The following is a 21610-nucleotide window of genomic DNA, read 5'->3' on the forward strand; positions in this document are numbered from 1 at the left end:
AACTTGCATATTTTCCTCCCAAGTGCATGCTTATCAATCTCCTTCATCAGCATTTTACAGATAAATCTCTCAGTTCCCTCAGCCAGAACAGGATGGGGACAGTGCTTGTACACAGTTCACTGTAATTTGGGTTCTCTGAAATGTAATATTTTGCCTGAAATTGTGCCTGCTCTACACCGTCTCCTTTTAGAAATGCTTCTCATCTTCTGGTGTATGTTGAGGCAACTGATTATGAATAAAGCTTAGGTTTATCGGGAAACTAGTGTTGAATTATTATTGTAGCAAAACCACCGTCTTCTCTGACTTCTGTTGTGGCCCTGAAATGTAACCTGCACACTGTTTCCTTTTCGACTGCAGTTTTCAGTGAGCTGAGGCTTTAGAGATTTTTTTTTTGCAATAATTCTCAAATATTTTTCCTAGTCAGTTGGCTAAAGTAAGTTCTATTTTACAGGCTTTTTCTGTCTGCCTATCTTTTTTCTTTTTAATTTTACCGTAAGGCTTATGCTTTTTTAATAGAAAATGTCATGATGGTTGATGGTTTTTGTTAGGGCAGTCACTAAAATTATCCTGGTTCCTTGGTCTTCACCCACACTATTCCACATCCCATTTTATCAAGATTTTCTAACGTGGAGGTCAGATTTGACACCCAGACAATCACATCCAAGAGGCAACACTGATTTGTTCAGCTACTTATTAGCATGGTCATCTGCAAAAAGGATCCTTTTAGTGATATTCCCTCTTTCTTGTCATTTAGCCCTGACTTCTAGCATCGTGCGATGGCACACAATGAGTACGGTGTATATGTACAGCTAGTCCAGCATGCATGTGTGCGAGTACATGCACGTACCATGTTTTACTCCTACAAAACACCTAATCTGAGAGGACTGCACAAGAATAGAAGTCTTCTCCCTTCACAGGCATTTTACATGTGGGTTATAAAATACCCATTTCACAGGAAGATAAAGAGAAACGTTAAGCTATTTGAGGCTAAGGCTCAAAGGGATCCAGACATCTGGGAACTGGAGCAGAACCAAAAAACTTTGACTTGCTATGTGCGTTCCTGATGGCATGACCAGAGAAGGTTGGATGCCTCCGGGTGGGGTTGGAGACATGAAGAAGCAAGCAGGGAGCTGCTTCAGGCTGTTCAAGAGGAAATCCTGTCGCCTTTGATGTTTTACTCTGAAATAAGCACTGGGAGGTTAGGGCTGAGGGCAAGGGCAGTGCACAGAGGGAGAGGTACACTGGCGAGTGCAAAGGTTTTGGTTTGACTGTATCGGAGTGCTTAGATTTTTCCACTTCAAAGTATGTTGGGTTTTTTTTTTTTTTTCACTTTCCCAGTTTTACTTTGTACTTTAATATACAGTGAAACCAGGTTGAAATTGGTGTAGCATTGTATATTCTTTTTTTTTAATGAAGCATTTCTACCCACCTGATATCTGATTTTTATTGTCATTGTTCCTGAGTTGGAATTCAAGAAGGTTTTGAAACATTTAGTCTTCCAAAAACAAAAACCCAAACCATGGCGTTCTTGCTTTGCTTTTCCCCTTTACGCTCACATGAAATGGGGATCTGATTCTTCCTCCCTTTGCATTGTAACAGTGTGCCAGCCTTTGTAGCTCAGCTCCATACTCATTACAGCATTTTCTGGACCTGTCTGCATGGTCTCTGTCCCTTTGTCAAGTTTTGATAGTTAATTTAGACCAAGCTCTTAGTTACTCTGCTGAAGAATATTTTTGATTACCTGAGCATGTGAACTATTCTCACTGTGTACAGTGGATTTCAAAAGGAAAAAAAAAAAAAAAAAGTAAACTAAATATCTCAAACACTTTTATTGCTTTTTTATTACTTAATATTTTTCTTTCTTGTGGACACAATTAATCATTTCCTTTTGTTTCTTACTCCACCTTGTGTTCCTATTTTTTTGTTCATATGGCTTGTAAATTGCTTTTAGCCTATCTTTAGTCCTGTCCCTAATTATTTACTGAACATGATTGTCTCCTGTTACTGCTTCAAGATTCCAATTTTGACTGGAGAGATTGTATTCCCTCCCTCTTGCCCTTTAACACCTCTCAGCACTATGGCAGTAGATTTTCCATGCAAACACATTTTTTTCTCATTTCAAACCCTCTTTTCAGTGCACTTTAACATCGAAGTCTGGTCACTGAATATCTAAAATCTGATTCTGTTATCTCCTTTCTTCCTGAACTGTCTGTGTCCTCATGCTTCCCACACCCTAACTCCTCTGCTGCATGGCCTCTGCCATGCACTTCACCTGGAATCACAGCAAATGCTCTGAAGAGACTCCAGGTGTCCAGAAATATATTGCTTGACTATTCTTGCCTCAACTTCTGCTTCCATCAAGTGAACCACAGAAAGTATAAGATGGCTTTTTCTGACTTGACCATTAAAGCCAATTGATTACACAGCTAGCAAGCGTATTTCATACGCTGGTATATTTCTTAAAACATTCTCTAAAAAGAAAGGCACCTTTGCATTACCACAACATCTATTTTCCTGTAAAGAGTCCAGAAGTTGCTCTCAGTTCTCCATTGGACATGTAGCATTAGTTCAAGTGATTATAATAGCTTTTATTTATTTATTTTCTGAGAATTAGCATTACATTAAGTCACATTTCTTTTATAGCTGCCAGGAAGAAAACATTCTATGAATCTATTGATTTAGTAGGAAAGCAGTATCTTCTCTTTGTTTATTAATTACTTTTGAAAAGGGAAATAAATTCTCATTATTCACTGCTCCATTACCAAAAAGTACCTTGGAAAATGTTACTCAAAAGCTCCAGACTGAAAAATGCTAAAGAAAATAAGTTTAAACAAATTTCTCATGAATTCTTCAATTAGAAAATTGGAGTAGGACTGCAGTTTCAGTAAAAAAGGAAATGGTGTGTATCTGGTAATTAAATATATTTGCAGACTTCATTTAGGAAGAGCACTGTTTGGGGTAGTAGAAAGACTTGAAGGAGGGGAACACGTGTCATTAGCGCTACAGCAACAAGGGCCAAAAGGGGTGACCAAGAAATTAGAGATAAGCTTCCACCCTGCTACCCCCGGGTGTCACCCGTGACAGAGTGACCTCAGAGGGTGGGAGGAAAAGAGGGAGGCAGAAAGATGAGTTCCAGGGTACCTCACTGCAGTTGTGAGTGTAGTTCGATGGAAAATATTTTCAGCCCTTTTTCATTACCACCACTAAATTCCTTTTTTATTTTTTTATAACCCCACCTCACTGGTGGTGTGTCCTCATCTTCTTATTGTTTTTCCACCTTGCCTCTCCCTTGGGAACAGACGTTCTTTCTCCTTTGCTCAGCTGCTGATGTGCCTCTACTGCTGGGGATATGCTGATTCCAATGGTGGAGATGTTCAGCTAATTGCATTTTGCGACATGGTTGACCACCTACAGAGAATTTCTCTTTGAAGGGGTCACGTATCTTCTCCAGCTAACTTAAGATATGGCTATTAAATGCACATTTAACCAAACTGACAGAAGTAGGCATTAGAAGCCCAAGAAGATGAAAGCAAAATGAATAACTACACCAATTGACTTTTCTAGGTATTCAACTTCCCCCCAGCTGTGAGAGAGCTTGCCAGTACTGCTGCACGACCCAGCTAAACCGAGAGTGCACATTAAATTATAACATTTCACACTCACAAAGAGCACTTTGGAGCTGGAAATTGTCAATGTTCTCACTGTTTGCTTAACTGAAACTGCTAACTGAAGAATATGAGAGCCATCACACTGTGTTGAACCACAGGGCTCACCAAGCCAAAATCCTGCCTCTAGAAGCAGGCAGTAACAGTCACCTAAAGGCAAATATGAGAAACAGGGCAAGTACAGAGGGATTATTACCTTCCCAGCTTCTGGCTGTCAGCATCTAGAAACTTCCAAAGCAAGAGATTGTGTCCAAATTCTCTGAGAGCGACTGAATATCTCTACATCTTAACGTGGTTATGCTTTTTGCCCTGCCAAAACGGAGCTTTAAATTGTAACTGTATGTTACGTGAATAAGTACTTCCTTTTGCTTGCTTTTAAACCTGATGTCTCTTCATGTCATTGGCCTCACTCTCATTCCCCTGTTGGAGGAAATAATCAGAAGTCATCATCCACTTATCCTTTCTCACATGATACCTGATTTTATTGATTTTTACCAGTAGTCAGAATCATCCCTTTCCTTCCTGCTCTCATTGCTTTCCACAGGCAGGACTCAATTTTTTCCTCAGACTATTTAACAGATTGCAATCACTGTGCTTAATCTTTAATTATCTTTACCTGTACTTATTTTGAAGTTAGCTTCCTCTGTATCGGATTTAAAGAGTGCGCATGCAGTTGGAAAGCTGGCTTTTTGGTCTTTCTCACAGTATCAGTTGAACTAACAAAATAGACTACGAACCTTGACACTCTCATGGCCTGAGATGAGTACTGCAACCCTTATTAGAGACCAGAGGATTTGCACAGAGGAGGCATCATGAATGCCCTAATCACAGGAAGACCATCAGCCTCAATCCACACTCCAGCAGACAGCAGAGAGCATGCACCTCACTGATCGCGGAGTGAATTTTCTGGTGCCTAATAAGTCATGAACATCAAATGAAGATTTTCCCACTGCCAAGGCATTAGGCAAACCTCTCTTCCATGAGGGTTCCCTGGGGGGCAGTAAGACGTACTCACATGGCAGCAGCACAATAATTTTGTCAGAAAACAGACCCACCACAAGATGAAATCCCCAAGAAACCAAGCTTTGTGAGTTCTGCCATTCACAGAAAGAAGTCTTGAAAATCCAGTATGAAAGTAATTAAATTTAAAACCTCTCAAAGTTTGGAATGTCCTGCTGGCTGGAAGAAAAGAAAAAGAAAAAGACCACAGAAGTGTGCATTTGTCTACCTCAATTAGGCTCCTATTCTTATGGTGTGTCACAGCCCAGCCTTTATCTCCCTCCAGGACATTTCTTTATGGAAAGACAGAAGAGTGAGGAAGCCCACAACCCTGTCACACAGTGGAAGGGCTGGGAATTGAGCTGGGTCTATCAAGCTCAAGTCCAACACTTTCCAAGACAAAATTAAACCAGAATATAACACATTTTTCAAAGAACAAAGTTGGCAAATGCATTGGGTTGGCGATTTTTTATTGTTGTGGGGTTTTTTTTTGTTCCTTTTCTTTTCTTTTTGTGTGCTTTTTAGCTATACGCAGGATTGCTGCCTTTTTGTTGAAACTGTTCCCAGAAACATAATTCCAGAAAATACATGAGTGATGGTGATTTATGACAGTGGCTTCAAATTTGCACCACTAATCAGCTAAAAGAGAAAATTTAGCATCTCCAGCATGTGTATAGTTTCAAGCATTTTGTGAATGGGGTATTGTGGGATGGTCAAAAAATGTATGGACTCATGTGCCAGGTTCTGGGATGTCTGTGTTGACTGATTTCCAAACATACAACAGTGATAGAGGAGAGAATATAGGTTTCTGCCATTGTCAGTCTCATTTATATCTTGTCCAACATAGTCTACTCAGGTGAATAAATACAAACATGTACTAAAATACTATGTATATTCCCAGCCTTTCCAGATGGAAACTAACCAGACAAATACTGCAAAATCCTGTTCTGCCCTACTTCTGAAGGACACAAATAAATGTAGCTTAATGTCACTGAGGGCCCCCACTATTTATCAGTACTCACAAAGGAGGGCCAAGTTACAGTAACATGTCTGAGAGAAAGGCAGATTTTTCTGGAGGGAAATGAAAATGGTAAGAAGATCTGTTGCCCAAGATCAGATAACAAGGTAGTTAGAACAATTAAAAACTGTTAAGTTCTGGATCTCAAGTGTGTTAGGCACTGTAATTCTAAGGAAAGTAACAAAGAAAATAGGAAAGCCCTCTGGCAAACATTTGTATGGCTCACTAAGGATATGGAGGACTAAAGAGAGTAAGCACTGGAACTCCTCCATTGAAGTTACAAGAAAATATAGATCTCTAGATATGGTTGTGGGCCTGGTCTTAGAAGGTGCAATATTCCTTCCCTTCCAGTCTCCCTCAGATGCTTCAAAAAATGGCAGATGACACAGAATTAAGGCAAGAAAAAAGTAATAAAAATGACAGGAGTTTCAAATTATTAGCTACGCAGAGGCGTTTAAGTGGACAGTAAATCCAAAATTGTTGCTGAGTTTTTACATTAATGAGAATAGAGTGTGAAAAAAAAGACCAGGATGATGAGAATAAAGAATTATGGCATATCTCTGTCTCCTTCCATAGCCAGAAGAAGTCAAATAACACACCAGTTTAAAACATAGTTTATTTTTATATTTGCATTAATTTTCATATTAATTCATTATGCCACCTGGCTAATGTGCTAAAGTAATCTCCATTACCTTAATCTTTACACATTAAAAAATTTCTTTATATTTATCCATTACAATACCTTTGCAAGGCAGAGTCAGTTTTATCCGACAGATTATCCACGCTTTACAGACAACAAATTGCAGTACAAAGGAACAGACCCCAAAATTTCCAAAGGTGATCACACACACTTGTTATCCATGGAAATGGGGATCCAGCCTTAAGTTAGATGCTCTCAGCAGAGGGAGAAAATGAAATCCAAGTCTCCAATTTAGGATGAGATTCATCTTGCTACACTCCAGGTATCAGGCACCTAACCTAAGCTAGTTGTCCACAATCTCTCTATTGTCCAGGATGATCCAGCTATACACTGAAAAGACAAAAACCCTGGCATAGGCATAACTGCTCTAAAAAGATGCATTTCTAGAGAAACTTAGACATTCATCTGGTGACAAGGTTTTTGATGGGTTGCGCGTTAAAGGAGTTTAATCCTCTCTTTATCCCTAACAGCTTTTTTGTCATCATCTGCGCAACGTCAGCTATTTTCAAGGACACAGCAGGGTCAATCCAAGTAACTATTTCTCTAGGCAGCATCCAATAATTACTATTTCATGGTCAATAGCATTATTTTCATTTGGCTTTGCTGGATTTTTTGTCTCTGGACTGGTCATAGCGGTTTAGGTTCTGGTTTAATTTTAAACGCATCAAGTTAACACTGTTGCTGTGATAAGTTGTTCATAGATATCACCCAAGAATATCTGCCTTTTGCATTGCACTGGCATATTTGTAATTCTTGTGTTATCACTTAGTTTCAATTGTTATTCAACTGTTCATCTGGTAAACGGTCCATTTCACCCAAGTGAAGGCTCTTTTCCAACAATAAACTAAAGCAGTTTCTGCTTATCACCTAGTGTGGCTTCAGATTCAGCCAACTACTTTCAGGTATCTGTTATGTATCTACTATAGACAAGGATCTACCTGTACATTATATATTTAAGTTATCATTTCAGTCAATGGAGACAGAGTCCATACGTTTGACAAGACACAATTCAGGTGTCCAAGTGCAAGTATCAACACAATTTATGGTATTGAAATCATCTGCCTGTCATAGGGTGTATGGGAGATCTCCACCTTTCTGGAGTGGCTGCTTGTGATCATGTGGGATAGCCCAGAACGTCATAAATGGCACTATGTGATTAAGTTACAGCAACCAAATTGAGTGTCAAGGTATCCAGGGTATTATCTTGTGGGCACATTTTGGACTGTGCTTTAGGAGATGAATGCCAACTCCACAGCTGTATTGCCTTGACCTTCAGAGGATAAGGATTAGACACCTTGTCTACATATAAATGCTAGATGGGAACACCTAACTTTTGGATATTTGAAATTCACCTCTAGTTTCTGGAGTAACATGGGCTCTTTTGACTTAAACAAAATCAAATAGTAATATGTAGTGTGCCTTTTTAACTACCTCAGCACTATAAACCTGCAAAAATGCATATTTCAACATGATAAGCACCTGTATGATAACAAATGCAAGTCTTGGCATCCCCTGTACTTTTGGCTTTTAGAGACAGCGTGGTCAGTAGGAGGGAAAATCCTGACCACCACTTGCAGAACACTGTTTTCCATAGAGTATATTGGCCAAACATTTCCCGTGTGGAAAAAACCCCACATCAAAACATACTGATTCTATCCATAGTTTGTGCTATTCATCCAAGTGCATGTACCAGCCTGCAGGACCACAGACGATATTTTTAAAGTTTAACTGCTCCCTGGCTGGATCTCATTAGCCTCTTGTTTCATGTTGCCTTCTCTCTCATTGAACAGGTGACCTTAATAATGGACCCTAAAAGTTAGCATATGATGGGTGTAATTAAAAGGCACTTCAGTAAATGTTTTGATATTTTGTTGATCAGAACTTTTTCTGGGTGCTAGGGAGAGGTGAGAGGGGTGATGAAGTGGATTAAATTGCATAGCTGGGAGCCCATCCATTTAGAACACAACTTAGTAGCTCTCGTTATGTTTTTCTGTCCATCAACTACTTCTGAAACCACTTCAACTGATCTCAGACTCAGGGATGGCTTATTGAGATAGTAGATGATTTCAGAATAGGCATAGGCATATGAAAAATCCTTCTGAATAAAACATTGAACACCAACCAACAGATCTGCCGTGGGACTAGACTCTACATCAGAAACTATAAAACAGGGGATGCACATTTCTGTGAAAGTCGTTGGAAACCAGTATGCTAGCTTTAACCTACAAAGACTCGGAAAGGTCAAGAATAGCTAATAAATCATCTCTTCTTCTGTCATGACAAACTTGAAGGAGGAATCCAGGCTAGAACTTCCACAGTGTGAAAAAAATGGAGCAGATGACAGGCATTTTCTGAGGTGTTTCAGCTAGAGTGCTTGCTTCTCCAGCCTGCATTTCTTAACCAGCTAGACGTCTCTTTTTTTTTTTTTTCTTTTTTCTTCTTTGATCTTTTAAGGCTGTGGAGGTTTTGTAGTCCTTTGCTGATGTTATATTTTTTTCATTTAGGGAACAGATGCTCACAGCACAAGACGGATGCTGGTAATTTTAATCTGAGGTATTTGTATCAATGTTTTCCTCTGGCTGTGCAAAAGGCTCCCCAGTGGTGCTAGGTAAACCCAGAGCTTGTCTCTATTGGAAGCAATTTGCCCTCGTTCCATCACTGGCTCTGTGCAGATGTAGCGAGGAGCCCAGGAAGTCACAGGATAGGGCTTTATCTGAAGCCACGAAGCAAGAAGCAGGTGTGACACAAAACACAAAACAGCAGAGGAAGAGAAAGCCCTCTCCTTGTACTCTATTCTGCAGTGACACACCTATCTCTGCTGCAAAGCTTGCTTCTTCAAGTAAATATATTGACTTTTACATTACCTTGTCACCCTGCCTGTCCCTCTTGATGTCTGTCTGGTTGTGTGCTTCATCCTTTAAAAATCCTGTGCTGTGAGCCCTCTGGGGCAGCGACTGCCCTTGTCTTGTTTGCTCATACAGAGACATGCACTGTGGGGCCTTAAAGCGTGATACCAGTTTCTAAGTGCTAAGAGAATAATAATAAACAATATTAAAAGCTGTTGCAGCTGCAGTAAAACATGGATTTATATGGGTTAGCTTGATGCACAGCTAACAAATCATTTAAGCTTTTAAATATATATATATAAATAAATACCAACAATAAATAAGATGAAACTGCAGCTGGGAGAGAACTCTTATGGCTGTTAATTTTTTTTCCCCCCCACTTATCTTTCCTCTGCATAAGGGATAAGAATAGGTTTGCGTTGCAAATTCCAGGCAGTCAATCTCTCCTCAATGACAGTTTTGCTATAATTCTCCTAATTTCAAGCTCCTGCTTGAAAAGGTAACAGTAAATGACATCCAGGCCATTTTTGCAGTCATCGGCAGCTGACTCAGTTGATTCATTTTCACAGATTTAAGTTGTTGTGTGCATAGGCAATCCCCTTGGAAAAAGGCGGCTTCCCCATATCAAATGGCTTGTGCAGACCCCAAATCCTGATTTTAAAATAAGCGTAAAAGCTAGGGTTTTAAGGGTCCATATCATCACTCCAGCCCAGTTCTCAGGAGGGAGTTATATGCCATTGGCAATATCTTCTCTTCAGGAGTTTTTATGATGGTTATTACGCCAGAAATAGATGAACACACAAAAGGAAAATCTAGAATAATTCCTTTTCTGAAAATCACATGTATATTGGTCATCAAAAGATTTTGAGCTAAGGAATGATAGCACCCAAAGGACTGACCTGTACTAAGTAATAAAAGTAGTTCTGACTCGCTCATTTGATATGGTAAACCACTGGCCAGTGTTAGTCATGTCAGTTCACACAAATTGTTCCTTGCTGGTTTTATCAGTATTAGTCAACAGAACTTCCTCTGCAAGAATCAACAAATACTAGCGTGTAAAGCGTATTTACATTTCAAAGTCTCTGTTGGGTCAACCAAGTATCATTGTACATCTGTTGAGTTTGTTCAAATTCCAAAAATGGCAACCAGACATTATCAAATCAGTGTAATCCCTGAAAGAGCTGAGACTGTTTAGTCTAGAGACAAGAAGACTGAAGGAAGACAGGATAATCATCTCCAAATATGCAAAAGAGGCCTTCAAAGTAAAAAAGAATAAAACATTCTCTTTGTCCTCATTGAATAGGGTAAGAAGCAAAGGCTTCAACTGCATCAGAGGTCTGGGTGAAACCTCTGGGAGAATTTTCTAACAGGAAAACAAATCACAGGACCAGGTTGCTTGGGATGCTGTGGCATCTCCCCCAGAAAGGTTTGCAGAAAGTCCCAAAACAGGGACCAGGAAGGGTTTTTCTGCATCCTTTGTGTAGGTTATCAAGGAATAATTTCTTGATACCCCCTTTTTTTTACACTATTTTCTACTAATCTCTACTTTTTCAGCTTTTCCCAGTGACAGACTTTCCATGCCCTATTTCCCAGTACCAGTACTGCTGAGAAAATTTGGATTAATTTTTTTTTCATACAAGTACACTTTTGCTAAACTTCCTGCAGATAGCTTCTGTCATGAGACATAATCTGGGCAAAACCAATAATCAGCTTTTTGCTTGTAAACTAATCGCTTATTTACAGAAATCACAGCAGTTCTGCCTTTAGGTGTCCTGAAAATTAACCCAACAATACTCTCAGTGATGAATGCTGGGTAAGTAGCAATATTGGTTCCCAAGGGCAGAAAAATATAGCTGTAGTTTTGATATGGCTTTTGTTGCTTCTGCTGCTGTTCCTCCACATAAGTTTGTTATCATTTTGTGCACCTTCTTTTTATCTTTTTTTTGAGGGGGATAAAATTCAGATGTAAGAGCTTAGAGAGAAAGCTGTTAAAGGTGTGTTACAGGTAGCTGGACTTACTGATATCCAGGATTTTCCTTGCTAGAATCACGGCCCTTCTGTGTACAATGCAAACAACTTTTTCATGCTCCTGTTTTGATGCCCATACTGATGTCTGCTGACATTACATCGTAGCAGATATGGTGCATGACGGCAAGGGAGCCTGGCCCCTGGGAATGAGAACCATAGGAACACATTTTTGTCAAGGTATTTTATATACATTTAAAGCTCTAGCTCTCTGAAATCTCTTCTGCTATTCTCCTTTAAATTTCAGGTTCTCAGGTCTCTGCAAATAAGGGTGGTCTCACATGACAGCCCTTTTAAAGTAAATTCACTTAAGTAGATTCATTTGCATTTTAAAGAAAGATGTAGGAGGTTGTAATTAAAGAAGGAATTCTTAGTTAAATTTGTCCCTTCTCACAGTGTCTTAATCACTTCTTCCTTCTGACTTCTGTGTTACCAATCCCTCCTTCCCTTTGATTTGAGAATAAACAAAACCAGAAGAAGAGGGCGACAAAGATGATGAGGGGACTGGAACATCTCCCCTATGAGGAAAGGCTGAGGGAGCTGGGCTTGTTTAGCCTGAAGAATAGAAGACTGAGAGGGGATCTCATCAACACATATAAATATCTCAAGGGTGGATGTCATAAGGATGGAGACAGACTCTTCCCAGTGGTGCCCAGCAACAGGACAAGGGGCAATGGGCACAAACTGAAGTATAAGAGGTTTCAGTATATGAGGAAGAACTTCTTTACTTTGAGGGTAACACTCCTTCTCTGGAGATATTCAAAGGCCACCTGGACAAAGTCCTGTGTAACATGCTCTAGGAGAACTTGCTTTAGCAGGGGGGTTGGACTGGATGATCTCCTGAGGTCCCTTCCAACACCTGACGTTCTGTGATTCTGTGATTCCTTGACCTGGTAAATGTGCAGATTAAACTGTGTGGTTTTATGTTGTGGAAAATACACCAAGAATAAAATAAAAAAAGTTAAGTTATAAGCCCATTTCTTTATTTTTCTGTGCCTTTATCTATTCTTTTAGTTTTTCAGCCTTGTTTGGTTGTATTGTAATGACCTTGATGATTTGGGACTGTATCATGCTACTGCGACATTACTGTGGCACTCTAACCCAGGTTGTGGTGTCTAGGTAGATTACACAAACATAAGTGGAAAATGAGTCACATTTTCCTGGGAGGTAATTTTAGCTTCTTACATTAAAATTCCTTTTAAAATGAACATATTTGAATAGTAACACCTATAAACAAGAGGAAAAGAAAAAAAATCGACAAAACTTATGTAAAATCCAGGTATATTTTGATAAAAGTTTTAAGCTTTCCTGTATTATTTTTAATTAAGATAAAGCCACCCCCAAATTTAAACTTGAAAAATATATACCGTAAGTTGGAAGTCCCCCTAAAACAGCAATAACTTTAACCTGTTTGGGAGTTTTTAGTGTGTCATTAAGTTTCTTGATATCAAGGCTGGATTATGTGGAAAGCAACACTGTGAAAAGCAGCCACAGTGTATTTCAGGACCTGAAATTGCTAACATTGCTGTGACATCCTTACCTTTATCCAACCATATATGGGTTGGATAATTTATAGAAACAGTTAAATATTTTGCAACTACTTCATATATTCAGAATTTTAAATTATGAACTATCATCAAAAGATTAAATACTGTGCTCCTAATAAGAGAGTACTTTGCTTTATTCTGCAGTAAGTCATGCTTGGACTGTTTGAATCCTGTTGAGTTTAACAAGGTTCAGACAATTCATTTTATCTCAAGATTCTAAAATGTATACGATGTCATTTTTGGTTGTAATTCTCTTCCATAATTTTGCTCAGTAATTTTTTTTATTGGAATGCTCATTGAAAATGGAACCATTAAATGTAGTGTAAACATTTCTGAATTGAGATGTTAACATTTAAAAATTGCCTCATTTCTCTTTAATGTGTTTTGCTGTTTTTCTTGCCTAATTATCATTCTTTTCAATATTTATGTTAACATGACCTTTCTCTGACTGAATGGTTGTAACTGCCTCTCAAGTACTTATAGCATCATGATTTTTAAATTAAATTATGTTGTTGTGGAAGAGATTGCAATGCAGTCCACAGAACAGCGGGGAAAGGAACAAGTTTCTGTTAGTCCCAGAATCTGAAAGTAGTAATAATGTTTATTGGTTCACTCTTCCAATCAATGCAACTGTACCAGAGGAAGTATGACTTCTTGGTTTTTGTTCATTATTAGAAACATTTCAGTATATTTAATACCGGTCAAAATTGTCAAATTGACTAGCTGTGAAAGATTGTTTAATGTTGTAAGATGTTTATTAATTTTATTTATTATGCCTTCATCCTGCTGACAGAATTAAAGTTACGCCACAGATTCTGTTTGCCCATGGGAGCAGATCACAGGAACATAGGCAGTAAGATTTGGCTCCACATCTTGAATTTTCAGGTCAATGTTATTCCACAGCCAAAGCCTACTCTTTTGAAATCTGTGAGGTCTAAGGGTGCAGCATATGCAATAATAAGCAAATGCAGAATTTTCCTGTAAATGCTGGGAGATGTTTACTTTGATTTTCTGCATAGCTTTTAAAGTATGTGTTTAGTTTGTCTAGAATTTAAGAGTAAGGACCAGACAATCATCTCAATTTCACCATGAAACCTTTTATTGTGTACACAGCTTCCCAAATGTTTTCTTCCTCCGCCCAGAAAAGAAGGCAATGATCCCCAGTCATAGAATCATAGAATCATAGAATAACTTTGGTTGGAAAAGACCTTTGAAATCATCGAGTCCAACCTTTAACCTAACCCTGCCATCCTACCACTAAACCAGTCCTTCCACTCTTCTCCATTTGGAGATGACAGTGAATGAGAACACAAAGAGCTGAAGGACAGGAATAACATACATCAAGGGAGCAAGAGGGGAGAAAATAAACCACTGAAAATAAAACTAAATGAGATCTAGATCTTTAAGATTTTAATTTAACTTTAAAATTGAAAGATGTGAACAAAATTGAAGAGAAAGTAAGACTGAAGGAAAACAATGGATGTCGAAACACTGCCTAGGAAGGGGACATTAAAAAACAATGAAAGGAAATGGCTCCTTAGGAACAGCAAAGGGAAAGTCAGGTAAACTTTAACTGAAACAATCACTAATAAACAAAATTCTGATGTAGGCATATCACACTTTAAATCTATTTGACATAAAAATGTCAGATCGAAATAACAGAATTGGCAGGTCTGAACAGTCAACAAGCTCAAACAACTTAGTCCACAAATATCCTGCAGAACAAAGCCTAATCCAAAGAGATGCTAAGCCTTCTTCTAGCTCTTCTGTCCTCAAGGGCTGGGCAATTGGTTATGTTCTGAAGTTGTACTTTCTGCAGAGCTTTCTTGGACCAAGTTCCTTGCTGGAAGGAAGGACAATTTTTTTTTCCCTGTGCACAAAATACATATACTTTCCTTCTGGTTGGCTTTCTTTTCCTTTTTAAGAAATTAATGAATAAAGAGAGAACTGTTTGCAAAGGCATATGCGAGAGGGGCCAGCATCTTGAGGCAAGTTGCCACAGATGAATGGGGTGACTTACCGGGTAATCCAGAAAATCAGCATTAAAAAAAAGGATGATATTGAGTGAACTTGTCTTGGCCAGCAGGTCTCTGGCTATCTTGGGTCAATAGCACTGATGAGACTTCTCCACATTTCCTTCCGGCTCTTCAGGCTTGGCCAGGTAAACAGTAAACACACTTGGTTTCCATAAAGGATGCTCTAATGGCTGGCAAAACTGGGGAGTTCGGTTCAGCGCCCTACACGCTGGTAGGTGAGTGGCTAGAGTTAAAGAAGGCAGGGTTACTGCTGAGAGCTTTGGAAAAACAGCACAAAAGAGAGGAAGGGGAAAAACAGAGAGAGAAAGAGAGAATGCAATCATCTTTTTTTATGGGAAAAGATGTCAAACTGTCATGTTAGTCTCTGCTGAGGCTCTGAGTGCTAACGGTTGCCAGGGTAACTGTTTTGCCAAGCTTCAGTACTTATGTATTTTTTCCATTGATAATTGCTAATGTGAACAAGTGCTGGCTTGCACTTTACACCTGCCTGGCTTGTAAGTCTACCTTAATTGGATGTGCCAAGATTGAGGAAAAAGTAATCTGCCCTTTCAAGACAAGTGACAGGTAGATGAAGTGTTGCTTAGGCCTTTACTGTAACAATTTTGCTGACAAAATTACTATGAATTGTCTTCCCTCAGTGCACATATACTGCCTTTGTTTACAGAATCGAGAGTTTAAGCTTCAAGGTTCATTATAGGAAATTATGCTATAAAGTTTTTTGGGAACAACTTGGTGCTGCCTGGTGAAATCCTACTTTTACCCCCAGAGTCCAGGGTGTTTCATTTGATATGCATATAAGAAAACAGTCTTTCAAACTGTTTTTTTCAAGCAAAAAATATTGCCATAAGTATATATTTTTAAATTTGTTCTAGAAAACGGTTAAATAAATGATCTTAAGGAAAAACCCAGGTGAATGGATAACGAAGATTTTTTACAAAATTTTTGCGCTGGTAGTTTGTTCCACAATCTCAGGAATGATGTGGGACTCTGGAGTTGTCAGTTCTTGGGTGTCTCACATGAGATATTTTGAAGCCCAAAAGATAACAGTAGCATCTCAAAACTCTCTAAGAAGTGATTTCCCCAGAAAACCCAAGCTGAAAGCTAAGGAACCCAGGGGCTCTTAATGACTTACTGTTTTGTCCAGGACCATCACTTTCTTATTTAAATTATGTCCATAAATATTTTGAGCTGCCTTACAAAATTGTATTAACAGGGTCTAATTCACTACTAAGCTCTGCAAGACTGCCCCAAAAGCTGCAGAAAAGTTATTGTGGGGCCTTTTTTTTTTTTTTTTTGTTCTTTTTCTGGTCATAAGGAGATTATAGAGTTTCCATGCTCAGTTTTCATTTGCTTTTCAGAGCTGTGTCAAGCCTGGTCTGCTCCACTGCTGAGTGTATTCACTGTGTGTAACTCTGCATTTCTTTGATGTTGATTTCCCAGTGCACTTAAATGAAGTTTCCTGAAACCAATATGCCAGAGCGAATTAATATATGAATAATACATAGTGCTTATTTTAGCACCTTTCATCAGAAGACCTCAAAGAACTGCACAAAGGATAGCAGGGAGGTTGCCTTATATCCTTTTTATCAAGGAAGAAGCCAAGGTACAGTGATGTTGTGCTCCTTGCCTAACATCGCACCATCACTGAGGGCAGAAATAGGAGAAAACCATCCTACTTGACCAGAAGATTATCCTAAAAGCTAGGCAGCATCAGATGTATCAGTAATTCCAACTGGGTAACCCCTCTACATTTTGAGTAACGGCAAATGTTTTACACACGTCCGTTTGCTGCTATGGGACCGACTGAGGATTAAAAGGTTGCAAATGTAAGGCAGAACTGTGCTGGCCTGTGCAACTTGTCAAGCTTCTTGGCAAGATAGTAGTATTAACAGTGAAATTAGTGAAATCCAAACCCTATTCTTCTTCCCTTCATAAAGCATTATAACCACTAGATAGTGACTTCATGTCCAGAAATGGTGGCCTCATAGAAATGTTATTTTTGTTAAGGTATTCAGACTAAGAGCATAAAATAGAGAAGCTGCTGAAACTGCAGAGAAGAGCAGGGTATTTATAACACCTTATTTAGGTTTCTTTTAATCCATGTTTTCAGTGATACTCATTTACTTATGTAACTCCCCCATGAGATAGACTCATGGGGCTAAATTCTGTCCTCACATTCCTGCCTGGTCACACTGTCATAGAGATGAGAGAATTTGGAAATACACAGAAGTAAATGAGAGTGGTATGTGGTTCCTAGAGCTGATAAGGCCCAACCTGTAATGAAGCATTAACTGGATGAGCATTTATTAGTAGCTGCTGCACACAGATGTGTGTGATTTCATGCTATTAGTTAGTAATGCTGATGAAGGTTTAGGAGTCTATCAAAGTTTACCAAGCTATACAGTAGAGTTTTTCCCTATCACACTTCCCAATATCATCAGAAAGAAATTTGATTCACTTTTCAGTGAAAAAATTGACCTAGATTTTCAGCTTCACCACTGAGATGCTTATAGAAACATCTGTAATGGAGTTTATCCACTAATGGTTGTGACTAAACTGGAGCAGCAAGAACATAATGAAGTGAACTGCAATGCAACAGCAAATGTTGATCTGACTATGAAGAAAAATATATTGCAAAAGAAAGTTTAGTAAACAGATTATTTTAGTTTACACAACAATCAGATAAAAGGTTATGATCTTTTAAAATGTGCATTATGGGCAAAATCACGTTGGATGTTCTAGATGGTCCACTTTTATTTTATTTTATAAACTATCAACCTGAAAACATCATAGCAGAGATAACAGAAAAATAGATGGGCTCTGATTTCAACATATGGCTTAGCAAGAGAAAGTTGCTCCCTAGAGATGTAAGATCCATTCAACTTCCCAAAGAGAATTAGGAAAAAAAAATAATTGGAAAGCAGACCAGGAATATGTACTTCTTACAAGCTCTGTAGTTGCCTGGGGCTGGTATTTGCCATTTTTCTAATACCACGATGCAAAAAATGGCTTCTTGAATGTTTTCCAGGCTCCTCTTGTCACTAGTTGGATGCATTTTCCTGTATAGCTGAGGCTTATGGGGAAAGAACTTGAAATATTTTTGAAGCAATTTTCAAGAAAAGGGCTACCCTAAGAGAGGGATCAGAAGAAGAAGCAAGGAGGTTAGAATGAGATCAGGGCAAGTTACATGTGTTTGCCACTTTTCTGGGTAATTAAATTCAGCACTTTTTTCCGCATGGAGATAGGGTTGTTCTGGCATGCTTGTTTTTATGTATATAATTAATGCTTCATCTGCCCTTTAATTCTGATATACTGTGTGAATGCAAGTTCTTGGAAGGACTACCTTGTGTTCCAGGGAGGATTCCACAGTTGCAGGTAAAAGAAGAATTTTAAGCAGCATTTTTCAGAATTACTGTGTTTAGTTGTTTGGGTTTTTGTCTCAGCTGCTCTAATAATAATTTTTTTCTCATTTTATTTTTCATCTTTTCTTGCTCCAAACCCAGGTCAAGAATTTGATTTTTCTCTGAGTTAAAGAACAGCATTCTCCCCCAAGTGCTCATCAATTGCAAGTGCCCATTTAATTATTGTCAGACTTTAGAGCTTTTTACTCATTAACGTTAAACTGGTGCACAGCCATATAGTCGCTGCACTGCGAGAAGCAACTAAGGTCAACTTTTAAGAGCAAGTCAAAATAGAAAAGCACTGTCAGAGTAGCAGAAATTAGAGAGAAGAAAATGTAATGGTAGAAATTAAAGAAGGAAACCCCCCTAGATTTTGTAAGTCATTTTCATCCAATTCTTTCATACATATTAGTGCAAGGTAGAGTATTTTCCTTTAGGTACAGACTTCAGTGACATTGGCTTAACAAAATACACATTGCTCTTGGCTAAGCCCCCATCACAGCCAGCATGTTCACCTGTAGCCATACTAAATCCAAAGTCAAGCTATTTTAGTTAAAGCATCTTCTCTTACATTTTAAGTTTTACATTAACCTGCAAGGAGAGGAGAGTTGAAAACCATGCAAACCGTAATTCATACCAACTCAGCTGATAAGCTGTAACTCATTAAATCATTATAACTCTATCACATTCATAAGTGTGTCTTCCTATCCTTGTTCTTGTCTAGGATATGTGTTAAGGCAAGAGAAATAATACATTTTATTGAGATGGTTTTCTTGCTTACACATTTTCCTAAACATTATGTTGTATCTATTCAGGTAATGAATAAACGAATAAAAGTCAGTAATAATGTAAATGCTGGTAGGAGGAAATTGGGGCCAAATGCCCTCCAGATGTGACTACATCAGGGTTTCTCTTTTTTGAGCCAACCCTGGTCTCCAGACTGCTAATATGAGGGAGAAGTAATAACTTGAAATAGCCAGGATTCATAAAGTAGTGTAAATACAAAGAACTCAGCATGACAACTTCAAATAAGTAAAAACTCAATCAGATAAATGCACAAATTACAATAAGAAACAAAAAAGATTTTCAAAATTGCTGTAAAAGAAAACTATTCTTTTCTAGACACATTTTCTCTGTTTCATCTTTTTTACCTTCATCACCTTCCTATTGAAGGCAACATGGAGGCTTGGCCCCTTAAGTGTGAAGGACAATCCACAAAACTTTAGTGACAAACATTGTCACTGTAAATTGCAGCTTCTGGTTTTCTGGGCTTTTTTTTTCCAGGCAGTTTGTCATTTTTTTTTTGCTGTCATTGCTGAGTTTCAATAGCCTGCTGCTTAAAGCATAACAGCTGGGAAACGGGGACAGAAGAAGCATGAGCCAGCTTCTTGGAGAAGTCTCCTTTACCTGTGAATTTCTTCTGCGTGACCAGCATTACTATGACAGTGGTGACTGAGCTTAAACTACTGAAAGGGCATGGTTGCTTTTAGATAAGCACTGGGATGGTTAGGCTTGCAGCCAAGTCCCAGATCAGATTTAGGTTCAGAGTCAGCAGCATCAAAATTTCCCATTTCAGTCTGGTTCTGATGACCTAGTATCATTTCTGGGACATTTTAGGAAGCTAAGAGTTCTTGTGGTTTTGACTCTGAAAATAGCCAAAACTAAAGGACCAGTTTCTGCTCTGGGAATTTCAGGGGAAGCACCAAATACTCTTCTGCTCCAGAAAAGAAAAAATAATCAGTGTGTCTAATGCAGTTAGCCAGAATATGGGAAGAACAGTTAAAAACAAGTGAGTCTGTAGGCAGGCGAATTTGTTGTCCTCTTTACTTCTGTGATCCTCGAGCCAGCAATTGATTACTCATTGATTTATGTTTATTCAGTAGAAAAAGAAGCTGCAGGACTGACAACATTTCACCCTCCTATGTACTCATATATATTACCAAAAAGATCTGGGAAAATGATTTATCAGATCATCTGTTCTGTTTATGTATCAAGACCATCTCCTATGGTGGTTTAACAGTTTGTGAAGATGCAACGAGGTCGGAAGAGTCCTGGCTTGAAGTTAAATGTATTGGCTTTATATTCCCACTTCGAATCACCATCTTAATATATATGCGTGTATTTATAACTACATGTATATGTGTATGTAAGTGTGTGTGTGTGTGTGTGTTCAATGTCAAGTATTACATCCTTAAGTGGATGGAGTACCTTTGTTGGCCTGATGGGAAATGGGCTGGATAGCAAAGGTGAACAATTGTATTTTAAGGTATAAGTTTTAATACAGTTATGTATACCTGGACCAGTTTTTTCCTTTGAATAATTCTATGTTTTGGCCAATGAGGAGGGCCTCACGGACCTTACTACAGACAAATATATCCATTTGGTTTATAGTGCAATATACTATGTTAAAAAAAAATGTGTGTTAAAATATGTCATGCGAATAACAGGTCAGAAAATCTGCTGTATAACTCAATGACATAAAAAGATGGTGGCTTTCTAAAAGCTGTTTGAATCAGTGACACAAGAAGGGCCTTCAGTCCTGTCGCATTGTCTTCTCAGTTTAACACTCATTAAATATTTCACATGACTATGATCTCCTCATAGCAAATATAATTAAACTACCTTTCCTCTGGCACTGAACAGGACTTCAGTATTACTTTCTAATTCCAGTGCAGCACGAGAGAAACAGACTTCCTGGAATTCCAGGCGTTTTCTAACAACTTCTTTTTTTCCATTTTTTTTTTTTTTTTTTGTAGGATGGATATATTTCTTTGCTTTAAAACATGGGATGGTCTCTGCTTCTGGAATATTGGTGAAAAGCTGTAATTAAGGTAAGAAAGAGAAAACTTCAAATTTTGTACAATTTCATAGTCTTGCAGCCTCTCATGGCTTGAGAAGTGGTGTCTGAAATTCTCTTTCTGTACTTATTTATTTATGTTTCATTTAGAAACTCAAGTTAGTTCATTGCATTTTTAATGCCATAAAGACTGCTGTTACAGCAGCTTATTTAGCTATAACAGCACCTGTGGGCTTTTTTGGTTTGTTGTTAGAGATGCCATCGCAGATTCAAATTTTACCAGCCTGCGGGAAGAGATTACCTTTCTATAGCAAATAATTCTTTTTGTAAAGAAATTCACCCTGCAGGAATTTTAAGGCCTGAGGATCTAAATCTGGATTTTGAACACTCTACAGTTGGCATAAAATTTGAAACACAGCTATATAAGCTGGGGCACTTAACTCCCACTCAAAGAAAATAAGACTTACGGGATTTACAAGCTTTTGATCCCCCCACTCCCCAACAACAAATTTAAGGATTGATCTCTAGGTCGCATTGTTTTCCACCGAGGTGCATTTTCTCATACATCTTGGATTT

Source organism: Egretta garzetta, unplaced genomic scaffold (genome assembly GCF_000687185.1).
Source record: "Egretta garzetta isolate BGI_Z169 unplaced genomic scaffold, ASM68718v1 scaffold323, whole genome shotgun sequence".
Taxonomy (NCBI): Eukaryota; Metazoa; Chordata; class Aves; order Pelecaniformes; family Ardeidae; genus Egretta; species Egretta garzetta.